Below are 20,529 nucleotides of genomic sequence, written 5' to 3'. Positions count from 1 at the left end.
CAGACCGCCCCAGCAACTGAAGATTTCACACTGCTAAAAAGTAGCGGTGACAAAAGGGATCCAGCCAAAACATTCTCCTGCTGCATTTTTCTTAAGGAAAAAATATTAGGACTCTTAGAAGCCAGGAAAGTGAGTCACCTCCTGATTTTTATTCCTTCATTGTGACCTAGAAATGGAGCTTGCAGCAGCCTGTTTCCAAAAATGAGGTCGATGCTTGCCAAAGTGGCTCGGAAGAGAGGGGGGCAGCAGCGTTAAGCAGAAGGGCTTGGACTCAAAGAACTTGGCATAGATTACCAGGGATGCAACAGGGATTTTCTGCCCCCTTCCCTGCTGAAGTCTCTCATGCCCCCCTAAAAAGCCTCTCTTGAATGCCGGAGATGCTCTCAAACAGTACAGTAACAGGGTAATGGGGCACAGACATGGAGAAGAGAAACTGGAACATAAGAACAGCCCCACTGGATCAGGCCATAGGCCCACCTGGTCCAGCTTCCTGTATCTCACATCGGCCTACCAAATGCCCCAGGGAGCACACCAGATAACAAGAGACCTGCCTCCTGGTGCCCTCCCTGGCATCTGGCCTTCTGACATAGCTCATTTCTAAAATCAGGAGGTTGCGCATACGCATCATGGCTAGTACCCCGTAATGGATTTTTCCTCCAGAAACTTGTCATCCCACATAGAAGCGAAGTTGCTTCTACTTGGACAAGGGGGGCTCTGAGTCCAAGCCAATGATCACAAAAGGTCAGCAGAGCCCACTGGCAGATGGTTGGCAACCTTCAGTCTCGAAAGACTATAGTATAAGCCTACAGCACCTGGTATTCCCAAGCAGTCTCCCATCCAAGTACTAACCAGACCTGACCCTGCTTAGCTTCTGAGATCAGACGAGATCAGGCATGTGCAGGGTAACAGTTGCTGCACAGACCTTCGACTTTGCAGAAGGAGCTTGCAGCAAAGGCATCCCGTTAATGGGTTTAGGAGGAGAGGAAGCCCGTTGGCCAAATCCATCCCCTTGAGGCCCCTTTCCCATCTGGGTCCTTTTAAACCGCCCCGGAATTGCTTTTGGTTCTACCAAAGTTCTACAACCAATTAAAAAACCCGACAGTCGAGCCCAAAGCCAACAGGTTCTCTACAAAGAGCATTTTCCACCAGCTTGTGTATTTACCCTGCCATTATACCCGAGGACAAGGCCAACTCCCTGGGGTAAAACCAGGACAGATGTACAGCTGATTAACAAGCCCCAGAGGGTCGATTCCACACATGGAACCTGAGAGGCTGCCTGTGTACTAGACTAGAGAAAAGGAGAGGGGCAGGTGCACCATGGGAAGCAAAAACCGCTGGCTGGAAACCCAGGCCAGTTTCCTCATGGTGCAGGGACCTATTCTCATTTTACAGCCATCTATCTGAGATAAGAGAATCCATAAACAGGAAGCATTTTGCATCTACACTCTGGCAACAACAACCCACTCCCTTTCCCCTGCTTTCAAAATTCTGCAGGAGGGGTAAGTAAGTTGCTGGCCAATTCATTCTCCCATACCAGCCATTTTCAACCACTGTGCTGTGGCACACTGGTGCGCCGCGAGTGGTCCACAGGTGCACCACAGGAATTTGGGAGAAGGTTATTTATTAATAGGGCCAATGGGAGATGTGAGCCCCCCACTGGCAGCATGGTGTGCCTTGTCGGTTGTCAAAAACCTGGTGGTGTGCCTTGACCATTTTAGTGCCTTGTCAGTGTGCCGTGAGATGAAAAAGGTTGAAAATCATTGTCCTATCCTGGAACACACAGGCCATGCACACTCTGAAGATTTATTCACAGTATTTTCCCTACAACCCCAAAGCCTCACCACTGTGGTCACCATCAATACTGGAGCTGGTTTTTAGGCTCTGCAGCGAGAACAGAGGTGATCTCTAGCAAGGTCAGACATCTGCAAATTGTATTCATTTCTGGTCTTCGCGAAGACGCCATCCATAACGGGACTATCTACTGTGGATGTACCATGTGGCTTTTCAAACAGTGCCAGAGCTCCTGTAATCAGGATGCTGCCCAGTGGATTTCACCTCCAAGACAACTGCTAAGAACACCCTTGATGGATAACTTCTGCCTCTGATGAATAAACCATACATGACACAGGGGATCCACAATCAGCTTGACTTTCTTTGTACGTGAATGCAGCCATAGGGTGCTTGGAAATCAATCAGAGCTGCGAAGCAGGACCAGAGGAGAAAGGGGTCTCTCCCCAACCTAAATCCCCCAACCTAAATCCCAGTTCCCCCACACTCAGCTTCTAATAGAACCATAAGAGAGAGGGACCCCCTGCCAACCCAGTCCTTCCTGGATGCACAAAAACCTATCAGAGTTGTGAGGAGCCAAGCACTGGCAGGAGCTTGGCACAGCCATTGATGAGATTTCGGCAATGAAAGAATTCAAGGGCTCAGCCCTAGCTGGACATGGTCAGATCAGCAGCAGTCTGGCTTGGAGGCACAAAGGAGGTTCTCCAAGCTCAGAATCAGCAAGGCCAGAACATGCAGTGAAGGAACAGGGAAGACTCCGAACACACATCGGCACTTTGGAAGGGACAAAGGAAAGTCTCCACAGAGGAGATAGTCAGTTGTCTATCTGCACCACCGACACAAAAGGCAATGACACACTGGAACCAACATCGGGGCTTGCAGAGACTGCCAGCTTGAACATCCCACGTCATTTTCCCAGCCACACCCCAGAGAAGGAGAACTGACAGGAGATGGGAGTGTCAGGCTGCACTTTCTGGAGCAGGGCTGGGCAGGCTGAACTTCTCTTGCAGGGAAGAGAACCACAGCTTTGCACTCTGTTTGCACGCACCACTCCCAACCACACCGCACCTCCAGGAGCCAGAGATGCAGGTGGCAATGTCAGGGCCACCTTCCGATTTGCTCAGGTGTTTGGTCGGTCACCAAAGGCCTTTTGGCCAAGCGGCAGCATTCAGCCCCACTCCTAGAGGTTTTGTCATTTACTTTAAAGATCAGACCCTGCTTTTCTGCTAACAAACAGCATCCAATGCTGCCTACAAGATTAGGAAAACGAACAGAATGCAATCAAAAATGAAATGGGTTCAGGACAAAAGACAAGGAGAACAAGACAGTAGAAACCAAACCCACAAGGAGCGAAGACAGCAACAGGACAAGAACCCTCAATCCCCAAAGCCCTTTGCGGCAAGAAAGGATCAAGGTAACATCAGGTGACTGGAGGTCCAGGTGGACCTCCCGGGGGAGGAAGTTCCCCCTCCCTCCCTAGGGGAGCCTCTTTAGGGCAACATTCAGCAGACCGTGCTTTCCTCCAACAATAACCACCCTCACACCACTGCAGCACAACTACCCCAGGGGAACAATTATGAGAGCCCTCTGCAAGTTATTGCAAGGAGACCTACAATGTCCCAGCACATACACAGAAAGCGGAACAACCACCATATATTTACAAAAAATACCTGACACATGCTAGATGCTGCGCAGAAATTAAAGACGAAAACAGGTCCTTGCCTACAGACTCACGACTGGACAAAAAAAGAGATGCCACAAAGAAGTTACAGAGTAAAACTGATGCAATAATTAACCTACAAGAAGGCAAAGGATCAAAGCAGCCAAACAGAACATCAAGAAAGACTTGAGAGGAGAGGTGAAGAGGTTAATAATTTCTTACAGCCACTCAAACCTCAGGGTTCTGTGCACAGGGGGTATACATACCCAGGGTCAGGAAGCTGCAAAAGGTAGCATTTTTCTGCAGAGACTGAGGGCACAATCCTATCCAACTTCCCAGAGCTGATGCCACTGCAATGCAGCCCTGAGGTAAGGGAACAAACGTTCCGTTACCTTGAGGTGGCTTCCATGACTGTCCCTCCACAGCAGGATGCAGCACATGCCCCACTGGCATAGCTGCATCAACCAGGGTGGATCCAGTGTTTGTGTCTGGGGGGGGAACGAGCACTAACAACTCCAGAGTCCACGTCATCCAGGTGGGTAGACCTGGGCTAGTGCCCGATTTTGTTCCCCAGACTGGTGGGTGCCCTTCCCTGCTGGTAGACAGCTTGTGGGGGGGGGGGTCCACACACCCATGGCCCCCCCCCCGGCATCAACACTGGAAAGTTAGATAAGATTGGGCCCTGAGTGACTGGTGGCTCTCCCTGTAGGCCTCTGGCTCAGCCAGTCTGCTTAGAACCATATAGGGCCACAAACATAATTGGCATCTGTGAGTCAGTGGGGTGCATAAACCCCAGTAAGACTTAAATGCCTTTGCTGTCCAGAGTTTTGGGGAGGGGCTGTAGCTCAATGGTAGAGCATATGCACTGCAGACAGAAGGTCTCAAGGTCAACCCCCCAGGATCTCCTTCAAAGGGGAGCCACAGACTGAGGAAAGCATCTGCTGGAGACCACAGAATACCATCTTTAGTCAGGGTAAGTAGCACTGGGGCCAGACGGTCAAAAGGCAACTCTCTGCAAATCCACTAGGTACCCCAGTCAACTGCAGCCCTCGTGTGCATCTCCCAAGGCTAGAAAGGGGGTCCCAAGATCTCTCTCCTTTTTCTCCTGAGGCACAGAAGCCCGCAAAAAGACCACAAACCCACAGCAGATCTACTTTTGGTTTTGCTTCTCTGCACACTCACCCCAAGTCCGGTCACATAGTAAAAGCAGCAGAGCCAAATTTAAACCATCTCCCGCTTTATTCGGCACGTCAGCATCAGGAAATGAATGGGTAGAAGGAGCTTATTAAAGGCTCCAGAAGAAACGTTTGTCTGCATTGTGCTCAGATTATGCTTTCAGTCTACAATTCTGCATTTCTCTTGTGTCCATAAAAAGAAGCCAAAGTTCAAAAGAAACACACACATTCCAAACTGTGGAGATGTCAGTACAATTCTCCTTCTCTAGCAATTGCTGCTTCTATTACTGCAGCAGAATATCCACAAGAGGATGAAAAGTATAAAAAGACAGATCACATAACTGGGACATCTGCAATCAGGGTCCAGAGGTGGCACCCTGACATTATTTTCCTGGTCCTCAATTTGTTTGAAGCTTCTCCTTAAAAACCAGGCAGGGGCCCAGGCTGTGGACTTCTGTACTTCTGAGTCTTTGGTCACAGGCAGGAACTGATAAGACACTGGGGCGGAATTAGCAGTGGACAATCAGGAAAATTCAATCAGCATATGAAGGGAGCAGGTTGTAGGGAAGAAACCCTACAGCAGGTTAATGGCCAAGGGTGAGAGTGGCAACTGAGTGAGGTTTTGCACCCTGGCATTAGGGAAAAGAGCCAGAACACAGTGGTGGAGCACATTCTTTGCATGCCAAAGAGGCAGCATCTCCAGGAGGCTCTGGGAAAGACTGGTCTCAGCCCGAAGCCCTGGGGAACCTTGCCAAACAGGGCAGACAAGTCAGAACTTGATGGACCAGGTGCAGAAAGAGGACATCCAGGTTTCGCCTTCCATTCCAGTGGACTACGCTTTGCTTTCGAAGACCTTCAGGTTTCTTCCTTTTCAATTACTGCTACACACCAAGAGGGACAAGGGAAACACATCTTGTTTTCCTACAGTGTGAAAACTTTGAAACTGCTTTTCCAAGCACCAGTGGGGGCAAATGCCCATGCAGATTATCAGACTTCCTGATAGTGGCACATCAGCATAAGAACTTGGAGGAGAACGACCGGGTGGCAGAAAACCCTGTGACCTTGCCGGGCACAAAGTAGAGGAGTTTAAGCACCTCAAGCCGAGGACCAGGTGCAGGAGCTCTTCCTTGGGATGAGTAAGGACAGTTGCCACAGGGGGCCAATTACGCAATGCAAGGGATGATGGTTGGGAATCTCATAACTGTACCTTTCTATGATAGGCCAGGCAGAAGGTGAGTGCCATGCTCTTGTTTCAGCATGTTTACCTTTCTAAGAGGCAGGCAAGAGGCTTCTTGCCCGAGCAGGAACCTGCCACTTATTGGCACAAGTCTCTCCATCCCCAAAAAGCTCTCAAGAACAAGGGATGGAAACTAAGCTTGATTCCAATAAAAGTGCACTGGCACAGTGGATTGTTTGGGGTCCAACTACTAACCCTCTAGATCAGTGATTTTCAACCTTTTTCATCTCATGGCACACTGGCAAGGCACTAAAATGGTCAAGGCACACCATCAGCTTTTTGACAATTGACAAGGCACACCGTGCTGTCAGTGGGGGCTCACATCCCCCAATGGTTTTATTGATAAACTACCCTCTCCCAAATTCCCGTGGCACACCTGGGGAGCATTCGCGGCACACCAGTGCGCCATGGCACAGTGGTTGAAAATGGCTGCTCTAGACTGTCGGTCTCCAAACCGGCTTGAAGCATGCTGGGATTATCAACCTGAGTGTGTTGGAAGCAGTAGCGAAGCCTTACCATTCCACCCAACAGCCTCCAGTCTCCAAGCCTGATCTTTTCAGAAACTTACTCCAGAGAGCTGCTCCCATTACACATCACCCCAGAAGGCTCTGCACCTGATTTCCTGGGGGAAGCGGCTGCAAAGCGCAAGTTACTGTAAAGACTGGGCACCAAGGCAGGAGGCAATGGGGTGGATCAGTAAGACTTTGCCAATGCCACGCCCAAACTGAGTTTCTGGAACACTGGATCTAGCCTGCAGGCTGGAGTTTGGAGGCCCCTGCTCTAGACCAGGGGTGTCCAAACCCCGGCCCTGGGGCCACTTGCGGCCCTTGAGGACACCCAAAGCGGCCCTCAGGGAGCCCCCAGTCTCCAATGAGTCTCTGGCCCTCCGGAGATTTGTTGGAGCCCGCACTGGCCCGACGCAACTGCTTTCAGCGTGAGGGCAACTGTTTAACCTCTCGCAGGAGCTGTGGGATGAGGGCTTCCTCCACTGCTTGCTGTTTCACGTCTGTGATGCAGCAGTGGCAGCAAAGGAAAGGCTGGCCTTGCTTTGTGCATGGCCTTTTATAGGCCTTGAGCTATTGCAAGACCTTCATTCATTCATATAAGTTCATCTTTAATGTATTCATTTACGTAAACTTACGTAAACTTATTCAAATTTGAAATGTAAATTAATTCTTTTTTTCCCCGGCCCCCCACACAGTGTCAGAGAGATGATGTGGCCCTCCTGCCAAAAACTTTGGACACCCCTGCTCTAGACCAACAATTATCAATTCATGCTCACCTTGCATAGCACTTCCTTCACCTTGTACACATGCACACACAAACACACTGCAAAACTACTCACTCCCAAAAAGCAGCACCCAACAGTTTTGAAATCATTTTCTTAATTCTTTGCACAGTGTTGTCTTTCTCAGGCACAAAATTAGCATAGGAATGAAACTGACCAGACCATCTGGTTTGGTCAATTTCACTCCTCCACACAGACTTGTGTGACTTGTGTGGCCCCTCCATGTACCAAAAAAAAATAAAAAATCCCTGCACATGGAAAGCAAGCACATCAAGAAGAAAGATTTTAGCTTTGCCTTCTCTGGATGCACAATGGGGGAAAGATTCCATCATGCAAGTCCCCACCTGCAGTTTGAAATGGTACAGTTGAGACAGAATTCTCTTCTCCATTGTACTAGGTCAAAACGAATGAGTCTTTTTTTCAGCTCTTTCCCTCCCAGACATCCTACCCTGCATTTGTTGCATTGCATAAACAGAGAACTGCAATGATACCCGACCTCTTTGTGAAGAGAGGTTAAAGGGAGCAAATGTGTGTCTGCTTCAGGATGCCTCTGCAAAGATCCTGCCCATGACAATTTCTTTCCTAAATGTAAATATTCAGACTAGCCAACTCCACAAGGAGGGGTCTGGAGTAATATCTTGAGCTGCTTAAAACCAAGCATTAACCTCTTTGAAAACTGGTGTGTTTGGAACCTGGCTGCCCTACCTAACAATCCGAGGAAGGCAAACCCTGTTCAGAATTAGAATTATTGCACAGCTAGGTTCCAAGGACTTCTTAAAAAACAAATACTACTAACGGAAGGTCACCCAATCAACCTGTTGATCTGCCTACAAGATTCAATCCCCCTCCCCAACTTGGAAACAAAATCCCTTTGTTTCAGCAGTGTTCAGGATACCTCTGAGGACAGATGCTGAGGCCTTGAAGATATAGGTACAGGTGACAAGTGGAGCATAAAAGCATTTGGTTGGCCACTATGAGAAACCAAAGGTTGGCTAAATGGATCTGTATGAGACCCAGCAGGGCTATTTTTCACCATCCTGCCTTATGAGGATGCAAGCCAAAATTCATCAAACCCATCTACCGATTTAAGAACTGCACAATTAAGACCCACACTCCTCTTTTTGGAAGAAATAGGAAAGATACGGTGAGGCAAAGCAGAAGAAAGCACTAATCAAGGCAGAAATATCTAGATTCCCCACCCCCCAAGCACACACTCCGAAGGAAAGCCGAACAGCAAGTGTTTAACTTGTCTCCTTGCATTACCTTCACCTAGAAATGCTGAATGCTCTTCAGGATGGTTTCCAATACACTCTGTCCCGAATTCTCTCCCACTGTGGGAGCAGAGCACTGATGGCCCCTGGCTTTACGGGAAAGGATATTATTCTGCAATGTACAAGGCTGGGTGTGCCTCAGACTCTGCCCAGGCCAAAACAACCATTATGTTCCAGAAAGACCAACGTCTGGCAACCTTTATTTATAGACCCACATCTTCAGTTATTTAGGGAAAGTGACCTCACCTCTGAGGTTTTTAAAATACAACAACATCTGCAGAAGAACCAACAAGGAGGAAAATCCATTCAGCTTCTGTATTTGTTGGCTACAGGAAGGTGGGCGGTGCAGACAGTTTGGAATTCGAAAATTTTGTTATGGGCACTGCACTAAAAACTGGTCAGGACAATCTATTCCTTACAAAGCAGAACAGAAACACCAAACTTATCTTATTGAATCAGAGCTGAAACAACCTATGAACAGCAGGCCTGCAAATTTCACTCAGGCAGATGACACTAAGAATCTCATCTAAGCGACCAGGCAAAAGCAGCTACAGGAAACTGAAAGATAATCTTGTTTCTCCCCTTCCAAAAGCTGAGGGGCCACCAAAATTATATATTAACACAGGGAGCCAACAGCTTTTGGCTGTTTCTTGCATGGGAGGAAATCAGAGGCCAGAATGTGATACCAGATCAAAAGATCCATCTGAATGTTGTGGTTCTTGAAAGATAGAAGCATGCGCTCAAGGTCTTCACAGGAAAAATTAAATGGTGTGTCTTCTTGTAGGACATGTCTGTCCATTTCCACATTCACACACCCACCACCCACAGAATCCACACTCTTGGGCTGATATGACTTTCCTAGCCTGGCTCTACACAAAGAGAGAATTAAATTACAATCAAATATACTTCGAGACATAATCCACTAAAATCAATAATACATATTTCCATGTGTAGGATCTGGGTGTTTAAAGCAACAGAGTGATCTGGTTCTGAAAGGCACCTGCATGAAAACAGGCCAGACCCAAACAGGTTGCACGGAGGGTGTGCAGCCACCTCAGCCCACAAGTAAAAGTTCAGCACTGCAGAGGCACAAATCTAACCCCAGAACACCTTATCTGAGAAGTTATGCAAATGTGACAGGTGCATCTGTACAGTCATGTTTTCCATGCATTGACAGGAGATGTTTGTGCATAAGAATCTGCGACAGCAATAAGAAATGCAAATAGAATTGTCCCTGTTTATTCAAAAGGTCTGGTGATCGTGACTACGGAGAACTGAAATGCAAGGAAACCAACACATGATGCTAACTCTACAGGGAAGGAGAAATGACATGCATGAAATGAAAGCCCCGCTGGCACGTGGGAAGTTTAGCTGACCCTCTGTCGAACCATGAAAAGTCACCATTCATTTTTCTTATTAATATACTCCTTGCCACAAGCTGTTAAGCTTAACACAGCCTACAGCAAGTACAAATTAACTCATTCATACTAAATATTTAAAAACCTATCATCTTTCTCCCCTGTTCTGTTCATCGGTTTGTAGGGAAGCCCCTTCTGACTGCATTTAATGGGGGGGGGGTGCTATGTATGGTGCTTGTGTTGTTTTTAAATATGACACCTTTTTCTGTTTGAGGTTTTGGAAAAAGTGGTATAAAACACCGGCAATAAGACTTGTTTACAACACTTCAGGAAGACACTCACACCACGAGTGAAGCTCCAAGCTCCACAGTGCTCCAAGAGAAGGAGGTTCTAATGATGAGGAACAGCCACCAAGGATGGTTCCCCAAAAGACCTCCCCATTTAGATGGGACAGAGCAATACTGCTAGATCAGGCAGGGAAAAGACCCCCTCCCCCAACTGGAACACAGTAAAAGCACACTAGATACTCAAGCCATTTTGGATTTATGGAACAAACTGTGAATGATTCCCAACAGGCAACAGGAGCCCTGGAGAACTAGTATAATAAGCTCCAAACACCCAACAGCATCTGGGTTCTGCCAACCCAACTACCACTGCTTCCCATATGAACCTGCCCATTCATATGAGAAAGGGCAGGAGGTTACCTGGGACGGAGACTTCTTCATGGTGGCACCAAAGCTCGGGAATTCCCTCCCTGTAATCTGTTCCCCGGTTGCTCTACTCTTCTGGTGGCAAGTGAAAACTATTTCGGGTGCATTTGGGGACTCATTCACCTCCTGGTTCAAGGTGTGTGTTTGTTTCTCTGACGCAGGCCTCTATCTGGGAATTTCATGTCTTGTTTAGTTCTGTTGTTAATTACCATTAAGTTTCAACATTTAAATAACGAGGAAAAAAATATAAGACAACCCATCTCCATCAGATGGGCTGCTGTGCATTCCACCTCTGCAGTTGCTTTTAAAATGCACCGGAATAGAGCGAATGACGGTTGTCAAATCTTAGGAGGTTGCAAAAATCACCATCCTACATCTAGTCTCAGAGTCGGCCATTTTTCCATCTTCAGCATGTGAGTGGAACAGTTCTTCTTCGACAGCGGCGTTATTCCCAACCAGAATATTTAAAACTAAGCCATGGCCTTGATCCAAAGCAGCAAAACAGACCACCAGGCATGCAAGAAGCAGCCACAGAGGCTTGCTAGATCAGGGATGCTGTTTCCTAGGGGCATGGAACCAACTCCAGTTTTCATGCGCCTGCATTTGTTGAGTTTGGTCACAGTTGGAGCCACTGACTAATTTAGTGTCTCACATCTTCCAAATTAATAATTCACTAACGCCACTGCTCAGATGGTACTCAAAGAATGCAGGTTAGCATCTGCTACTGTGTAACAGGTGGTGGGTTTGGGGGCATGTGAATATTACAAGGCAGCTGTCGGCAACATTTGTTCAGGGACCGGAGTAGGAGGGAAAGAACATCTCCGAACACTAGAAAGGGGTGGAGGACAACCTCTGATACCTTTGTTAAATCCACATGCTCTAGTGTCAAGAATTCATAAAGCATATGACTGGGAAGCCAGTATGCATTACATATAGCACTCCATAAGGCTGAAAGAACTTCAGAACCTGAGAAACGCTTGTTCAAGCAGGTGCACTGTGTGAAAATCCACCAAACTTTATTTCTGCACAAATCCCAGTAAACTGAACAAGGACTGGTAAGCCGCAGTGGTTTTGCTGTTGATCTTCAGGCTGCAACTTTTAATCAGATCAATTAACAGAACGAAAATATTCTTAAATGATCACAGAGGCACCCCAGAGTAATGTAATGCACGCTATGAAAACTGCAGTTGGCATTCCTCAGCCCCCCCCTTTAAATTCTCACACAGGGAACATTCCAACCAAGAGACCACCCTCTGTGGAATACACAGGTGAACCATCACAAGCAGCATTTTTCTTCAAAACGTTTATAGGCGGGCCCCAGTAATCATGGATACAGCATTACTGTTTCTGTTATCTGCATTTCCCACGGATACCAGAGACCCACTTTAAAAACTTTTAAAACACTCCCTGCAGCCTGTTCCGGGTCACGCAGAGGCCCCTCCCGTCACCCAGGCTCGCCCCAGAACACACCATGATTCCCGTGTCCTCAAAACTCAGCAGACTTCCTGCACAACCATAAGAAAAGCTATTCAGGGCTTTTTTTCCACTTTCTAAACTTTTTTAAAGTGGGTCCCCAGTATCTGCAGATTCGCAGTATCTGTGGAGGGGTCTGGAACGGATACGGGGGCCCACCTATATTTCAGTCATGTACGAACATTTGCAGAGAGAGGCTAAAATCATATCCACACTTACCTGGGAGTAAGCCCCATTCACTATAATGGGATTTACTTCTGAGTAAACATGCACAGGATTGGGCTCTTAATCAAACAAACATCATTTGATTAATCAACAAAGATACCTTTAATTGGACAGCAGCCCTATTTGATGTATTGGTAAATTGATATTATACCCTCCAACTGGTAACTTAGCCTTGCACCCATCCTACAGCTGAGAGAGTGGCTTGTCCGGGAGGAGGAGAATTTGCCCCAATCCTCGGGCCCCTTCCAGCTCCCCAGAAGTTCCCAGCTCTAAGTTCTTCTGTCTACACACAGCTGCCTGCAATGTTCACATTTGCTCTTCTTAGCTCCTGGCAGCTGCTGTTAGAACCACCAGCCCCAGCAGCTCGAACTGTCAAGAGCTGACAGGAAGGCAGGCTGAAAGACACATGGCATAACCTCGCTTCTTATTAGCACCTCAGCTCCGGCAGAGGAAATTAAATGCTCAGTTGAATCAACAGTTAAAGCGTTGCAGGAAAACTCGGCAAAATGTACACATTCTATAAAGACTCCGGCAGCCACCTGCACCACAGCAACTCCCAGGGCTAAGAATAGAAGATGCTTTTAACAAGGGGGGGGGGGAGAGAGAAGAGAGCAAACTGTGCTGTGGCTCAAAGTAAAGGAACAGATTTTCTTTGGCCAGCTCCTTATAGGGGACAACTGATCCGTGGGTAAGTTGCTTGCTCTTTGTTAAGACTGTTCTGGAACATACTTTGAACCATTCAGGCTTATGGGGCAACTATACGTGCAAGCATGCCAGGGGTTTGCCAAATACAAGCAGAAACGGACAGAATCCAGAGGTTGAGTACTTGAGGAGATGGAACATTAAAACAATATTTTGCACCCAATAGTAAATATTGTCCTTTGTGTATGAAATAAGCAAGTGCTACAGTGTTCAGCGATAGCCAGGTAAAAGAGAGCTACTCCGAGACACGCATAAGCTGGAGATTTTCTCCACAAGTTCTCAACACATCAACAACACAGAAATAGTAATAATGCTTCCCCTTTTTGCCTGGAGTTGCCCGCTGAACATAAGAACATAAGAACAGCCCCACTGGATCAGGCCATAGGCCCATCTAGTCCAGCTTCCAGGGTGCATTCTCCCAGTCCCACCTGTTTCATGAAGGCTTCAGCCCAACACCTTAGAACTTCCTCAATACTGCCACTAAGCCTCAGTGCACCTAGCTTAAATAATTGTTCTTGCTTACCCAGTTTTCATTTCCATTCCTCAGATGCCTTCCTTGCGTACATCAACAGCGTAAACCTCTTGAGGCAGGGACTGGTCCTCTCAATCTGCGTGAAGCACCACGATCACAGATGGCAGATATGGTGGTGCCACAGCAAAAAGTCAGGACCCCCTACCTCCTATCAAATCTGGCCTCCACCCATGGATTTTCACTGGGTGGGGTTAGCAAGCCACCAACTTCATTGCAATGCGGTGATGATAACGCTTGCCTGCATCCTCTTGAAGACAACATCAAGATAAGATGTCTGAAGCACTTTGGGCGCTCCAAAAGCGCCACGCAAATGTTCAGTGCAGAATTATTACTCAGAAATGGGATTTCAGGTTTAACTGCATATCCAGTATTCCACATCTGCTTTTGACCAACAGAGCATGAGGAACAGTTTGTTGGAACCAATTTTGCAATGATCCCGGCTCAACTAAGTGCATCACAGAAACTCCTACCCACCCAAGTCCATTTACTTTTCTAGAGCAATTCTGGGAAAAATTCATTGCAAATGTAGTTTTCTGAAAGCAAAAACAGACACAGTCAGCCCCAGCAGTGAGTTTAAGTACGCAAGTTAAATTTAAAAAACCTCATGCAACGGGAGATGTGATTAATAATTTTAAAAGTTAATACTTCTAGCAGAAGGGGGAAATAGTACTTTAAACAACCAAAAATGTGCAGGATTTTAATGTCTCATTTTACATTTAATTTAAATTTGTCCCTTTTTTGACCCATTGAAGTGGTCAATGGTAGTTAAAAATATCACTAAACAGCTATGAAAATTAACAACTCTAAATGACAGGCATAACCAAAAATACACCAGCAGGAGGAAGCAGAAGACCAGCAGAAACCAATTTTAGAGGCCTGTCACAAAGTCTCTAAGCACACCTATAAAATGTCAACAACACTGATCTGGCAATTCTTCCTAGGAAGGAAATTACAAAAGATGGGAACTGCCACTGAGTACATCATATGATAAACTTACGTCTGATGGAACCTCTAATAAGGCCTCCAAACTGGATGTTCCAGAAGGGGAGTCAAGTGAGGGGAAGTGCTTTGAAATTTCACTCCTTCCTCCTCCCTACTCTACCCTAGAAAAACCCTATAAGCAGCAAACCGCCATACTTGCAATTCAACAACTGGCAACTAGAACAAAGTTATTTAAGCCATTTCTGCCCAACGTTGCATATACACAACAGGAATCAAATGTGTACACTTGTGGGCTGGGAAGAAATGAGTTAAGTTAGGAGACTGTACAACAGCAAAGCTGATCAATTTTCTGTTGAATTTGGTCTATAACACACACACACACACCTAGGAAAGTCCTGTTGGATAGACCAAAATGGGTTAATTTGGCCCAGCACCAAAAGCTAGGCTGCCACTGAATATGGAGGTTCTAATTTAACCATCAGGACTAACAGGCATTGACAGACTTCTCCCCCTCCATGAACTTGTCTAATCCCCTTTCCAGGTCTGTCTCAACAAGTGACTACCACCGCAGCATGCATGGTTGGTTGGCAACCTTCAGTCTTGAAAGACTATGGTATAAGCCTACAGCACCTGGTATTCCCAGGCGGTCTCCCATCCAACTGGGTAGATGGGACTCATCAGCTTGGGAAGGCAGCTCATCTGAGAGAAGGAAAACTCTGATGCCAAACCTCCACTGCCTTGTGGCTACATCCAGTTATGGAAAAGGCTTCAGGAGTCAACCTCCAGGCAAAATCCGGAGCCGGAGTCCCTGAGGCAGTTCATGGCTGAACACAGTCACGTTCTGGCAACTCCTGCGACGCCGCTGGAACCAACCGTATTGGCTTCTGCCTTTCCATTGGACCATTTCAGCGACGTGGAGAGGGGGGATTTGCTGCATGGGTAACAGTCTATCCTCCATATCTACTTTACCCAGGCTTCGCACACTGGAGAGGACACTCTGTTCTAGAACCACAATTCAGAGCATGACACCATAGTCTTCCGAGACTGAAGGATACCAACAACTCCCATCCAAGTACTAACCAGGCCTGACCCTGCTTAGCTTCTGAGATCAGACGAGATCAGGCATGTGCAGGGTAACAGTTGCTGATGCATGTGGCAGCAGATTTTATCAAATGTGTGTGAAGTTCTCCTTTTCTGTCCTGCTCAGTAATTTTACTGGATGGCCCAATGAGGTTCTAAGTCTAGAATGATAATGACACATGTCTTTTTTGTCTCTTATTATCATTCTCTGGGCTTATATCATGCCCCCTGTCTTAAACCACTGATTTTCTAAACTAAAGAAGCGCAATGCTTTAGCTTTTTCTTTTAAGGAAGGTGCTCCCATCTCTAGTCAGCTTGTAAGACCATTTGTTACAGAGAAGGATTATGCTTCTAGATCAGATAGAGATGGGCAGATGGACAGCAGAAGATTTCTGGCTGAATTCTGGTTCAGGGCTCAGTTTTTCCTACAGTTTTAGGAATTTCACACCTACTTCATGCCCTTCATGCAGGAGGGTTCCCAAGCAGTCTCCCTTTCAGTTACAAACCAGCCCCAAACCTGCTTAGCTGCAGAGATGGAACTAACAGCGGATCCTGCTTGTGTTTACTCAGAAGTAAATTCCACTCTGTTCAATGGCGTTTTCTCCCAGATAGGTGTGCTTTGGGTTGAGCTGTAAAAAGTACCTTTCCTAACCTCCTGTGAGTTATGCAAAACTGCTGCTCATCAACATCCAACAGCAAGGACAGAAGGACCTCCCCAAAGCACCAAGGCTTCCTCCACCCATTAACATTCAAAGCATACTGGGCAGAATCCTGTCATCAGTCAATTGCAGGCAAGTCCCTTTACACATGCAAACTGAGCACAGTGCTGGAGCCTTTGGGCACAGTTCAAAACCCCCTTCTCCACTCAGGATTCCCTCCCATCTGCCTGTCTGCTGAGGGAAGGATCTGTGGCTAGGGATTCCCCACTGTGTGCATGGAGCATTTTAGTGCTGCTAGGGAGGAAATGAAGGCACTCTTATACATGCAGAGCTCCACAAGCAGCTGAAACCAAGTAAGCTGCCTTACACAGAGAAGTCCATCCATCTCTCTAGCTCAGCACTGTCAAAGCTGAGCACCAGCTCCTGATTTCAGACAGGAATTTTTCTCTGCTCTACCTGGAGATGTCAGGGATTGAACCTGGACCTTCTGCATGCCAAAGGCAAATGTGCTCCACCTTAAGCTGCAGTCCTTCTTTTCGACACCATACACACTGGTTCCTTTGGAGCCAAGTCTCTTCATTCAGATCTTAACCATTTCTCTAAACTGAAACACTGGCACTGAGCGACACAGCCCTAATGGGGCAAAGAGGCACTTTTCCCAAGTGGTGCACCTCTTATACTTAATGGGGGAGGGGAAGAATAACTATCCCTCTTTACTCCTGCAGAGCTTCTTTTCCAGTGGCTGTTGCTGGTGTGTCTTCTGCATTGGGGACACTTTGGGGACAGGGAGCCATCTAGTTATTTGATTGTATACTGTTTACGAACTTTTTTGTTGAGAAGTGAGAAACAAATTAATAATATTAAAAATAATGTCTACATAGCAACCTCTCTGGCTGTTTCCCCTGGGCATAGAACCTTATCCTTTTAAGAGAGGATCCAGATTTGGTTCTCCTTAATAAAACTGCTTTCAAGAAGTTAAAATCTATTCTATTTAGTGAAATAGATTTAAAATCTATTCTAATTAGTGGTCTTTAACTGCAGAAAACAGAAAAAAAAACAGGAAGCACGGTTTGGGTTGCACACCCACATTCCACTGGGATTATGCAATATGTAACAGCAGCTTGCTTTTGTAACTCTGCCACTTTTGCTCGGGGATATGTCAATAATTCTCTAACATGAGAGAGAGAACAGAAAGAATAAAGGATGAACCTACTAAACACACAGGTATCACAGGTTCCTAAGAGTGTTTTCACCCACCTCAAGGGACCACAGAGGCTCCGAGATGGGCTGCCCCACCAGCTTGTTCTCAGGAACAAACTTGTCTGCCTTCAGATGCCTCTGAAGTTGATGCTCAGCTACTAACCTGAACTACCTAATGCCTTTGGATCAATGCCAATTTGGGCTTTCAGATGCTTCTTAAAAAGAGTGTGGATGCAGAGACAGACACACTCATCTGGGAAACTGCCTAATGCACTTCTTCCAGCCACCCCACAGCTTGGGTGTAGCCACATGCTGCTTTCCAATAAGAAAAGAATTGCCACCCTTTGAGCTGCTGGAGAAATCAGAATTCTCTCCACCCACCCCCCTACAGTTTCCAAAAGTGCTTCCACTTTCCTCCAGACTGGAGCATTCTCACCTCCTTCACAGCAGCCACTCTGCACACAAGTATCTATTGGAGCCCACTGCCCTGGGGAATCTCATGCAACAGCCCAGTTGTGAACAGAGCCCTTCATGAATCAGCCCTTTCACAGAGGACTTCTCCAGCACCGCCATGGATGCTGAAGCTCAGCATCTCCCAACAGAGCCCCGTGGCAGAAAGTGAGCAGACGTTAACACTGGCCCCCGTTGAGGAAGAAAGTGGAGAGAAGGCGCCTCATGAGGAAGGCTCTTCAAATTAAAACACAAGGAGCACCTTGAAATTTATGAGAGCCATGTGCACAGAAGCCTTGAGAGGAAGGGGAGTGGGGCAGGATTCCTGGGGTCTTCAGAAGGGCTGGCTGTGTGCCTGGAGTCTTCCCTCCTGCTGGGAGGGCTCAGCAAGAGCTCAGTCAAGACATGGGGACACAAACAGCTGCTTTGCTGTCAAGCGAGGGTCCAGCAGCTCCGTGGTGTCTAAGGAGGCCATTCCTCCCAACCTGCCTGGCTGGAGACTCTCTACAATACATGTGCTCCGCCACTGGGCTTCAGTCACTCCCTCCCACAGATGCAGAAAGACAGATGCTCCAGCGCGTGGGAAGGGTCCAGCTGACTTCCATTTCCTTTTTGGGACCCAATTTTTGCAAAAACTACATCATGTTTCCGATTAGTCTTTTTTATCAACTTCTTTCCTACCTGAGCAGTCCCAAGTGCCTCCACCTAGAGATGGAAATGGCAAGGGCAAGTCATTCAACTGACAAACACTTCCCTCCAAGATGCTGTCCTGAAGCGAAGGGGGAGGTTGGTCAACCAGCAAGCCGGAAGGAAGCGCAGGAGGTGCAAGGCTGGCTTGGGGGCTGAAGCAGGGAGACAGCCCCCGCCTGGGGCTCAGCCAAGGACCTGCGCATTCCCCACCCAGGCCCTGCCCAGGGGTAATCCTGAGTCACTTGGCATCAGGGTGGGGGAAGAGGAGGAGGAAAACTCCAAGGAGTTTTGGAATGGGTCACACCGAGAGAGAAGCCCGCCCATGAGTCACAGAAGCCCGGCCCGGCCAGGCTCACGGCACACTGGAAAGCCTGCAGTCACATCCGTCTCCTTGAAACAACATGCTCAGAACCGCTGGTGGGCACGTGCTGGGCTTGGCCTGCTCCCTCCCAGGCAGCACCCCATCGCAGGAGCCAGAGCTGTCCTGGCACACTGACTCACCTCGGGGCAGGCCCAGCCGCTCCCTCTCGCCTCCAGCTGCAGGGCAGTTCCGCCTGGGGGGAGCAGCGGGTGACCCCAAGCGAGCCCCCAGAGGCTGCGGTGCCAGCGGCTCTGGGGCAGCCCCCGCCCTCCCTCCCAGAGGAGGGTGCCCACCGAGCGGGGGCCTGGCTGGGGAGCCAGGCTGGCTGCACCCGAGACAGCCCGAGGTGCTGCACGCACCGCTCAGCCCGCAGACCTTGGGCAGGACCCAGCCGGGGGCAGGGCTCCGCAGGGCGCGCACCCCCCGCTCTCCGGCTGGGTCCCCCGCGGTCTGCCTTGCCCTGCAAGCTCCTCGGGAGCGGAGACCTGCAAGGCCTCGACGGGGCTTCCCCTCCGCCAGCCCGCAGCCCTCTCGGGAGGCCGAGCCTCCCCTCCAGGGCGCTGCGAAAGGGGGGCGCCCGCGCTTCCCCCCGCCCCGTCCCTGGCAGAGCCGCAGCCCCCTCCCCATCCCCGCGGGGTCCCGACGCAGCGCGCCCCACTCACCGCCGCGCTGCCGCTGCTGCTCCTCGGCGCTCTGCCCGCGGCTGGCACGGCGCGCCCTGCACTCGCCGGTCCCCGCCCCGCGCCCGCCCGCCCATTGGCGCGGCTGCGCGCCGCCCGGCCGCGGAGGGAGGCCATTGGGCGGCGGGGCGCCACTCACCGCGGGGCGCCCCTCCCAGGCACCAGCCCTGCCTCGGGGCGCCCCGTCCAGCAGGGCGCCGAGCGGCTGCCCGCCCGCGCCCCCTCCCGCCCTGCGGGGCTCTGCTCCGGCTGGTGCGCCCGGGCGGGGGCGTAGCCGGAGGGGGGCAAGCGCGCAAGGGGCCCTTCCCCCTCGGAGCTCTTCATGGCGGGGGGCCATCTGGAGGCGAACGCCTGGCTCCGAAGGGGAGGGGAGCTTCCCTGCGAGGCCTTTCCCCCCTCCGGCTACGCCACCGACGGAGGTGCCCCTCACCCACCCAGCACCCAAGAGACGCTCCTCCTCCAGGGACGCGCTGGACCCCCGTGCCTGGAGCAAGCAGCTGCCTTGATTTCCCCTCTCTGGGGCTTTCATGTTTTGACTGTGCTTGGACATCGAGCTGGGTCAGGCCAGGGGGGTCCTTCTGGCTCAGCCCCCCACCAGCAAGCCTGAAAAGAAAAAGGCACCCCTGGCTCCTGCTGCGGCACCCCTCAAGGCCTCCATGGTTTACTCCAAATCATGTGGCAATGAATTCTACGGCTAATTAGACACCTTGTGAAGAAGTCCTGCCTCCTCCGCCTGGCCCAAATCTCCTTCCTACAGCAACCCTTACTGGATAGCAAGTAGAAGTGGATATAATTGCCCTGTTGATGGGGGGGGGAGAAGGAACTACATTTCCCCTCCTCCCCACTACAGCTCTGAGAGGCCAGGAAATTCAGAAGTCTGAATTCTTGCTGGTTTGTGTGCTTTTTTTTTTTTTTACTTTCCACATCCCCCCAGCAAAGTCTTCCCCTTGTTCAGTGTTTCATTGTTGCTTTGCAAAATTGTTGCCTTCACTTCCTAATCTTTACCAAGCTTGCTTGCTTGCTTATTTATTTATTTACTTACTGCAGG

At 49.0% G+C, this 20,529-nt stretch overlaps 1 protein-coding gene and 1 pseudogene across 2 annotated transcripts in view; both read right to left on the bottom strand.

Moving 5' to 3' along the window:
• Window positions 1-19,539, bottom strand: part of PLS3 (plastin 3) — a 50,063-nt gene extending 30,524 nt beyond the window's left edge. The window contains exon 1 of one of the 2 annotated variants that reach the window (XM_066640266.1): window positions 19,464-19,539. The gene's annotated coding sequence lies outside the window, so the exon portion shown is untranslated. Of the gene's footprint in view, window positions 1-8,411; window positions 8,432-19,463 lie in introns of those variants that run through there. The other variant, XM_066640267.1, reaches the window with a different exon arrangement.
• LOC136663387 (5S ribosomal RNA) lies at window positions 801-920 on the bottom strand (annotated as a pseudogene).
• Window positions 19,540-20,529: the final 990 nt, after the last annotated feature.

Source organism: Tiliqua scincoides, chromosome 12 (genome assembly GCF_035046505.1).
Source record: "Tiliqua scincoides isolate rTilSci1 chromosome 12, rTilSci1.hap2, whole genome shotgun sequence".
NCBI classification, from domain to species: domain Eukaryota; kingdom Metazoa; phylum Chordata; class Lepidosauria; order Squamata; family Scincidae; genus Tiliqua; species Tiliqua scincoides.
This window is presented reverse-complemented; position numbering and strand designations above follow the sequence as displayed.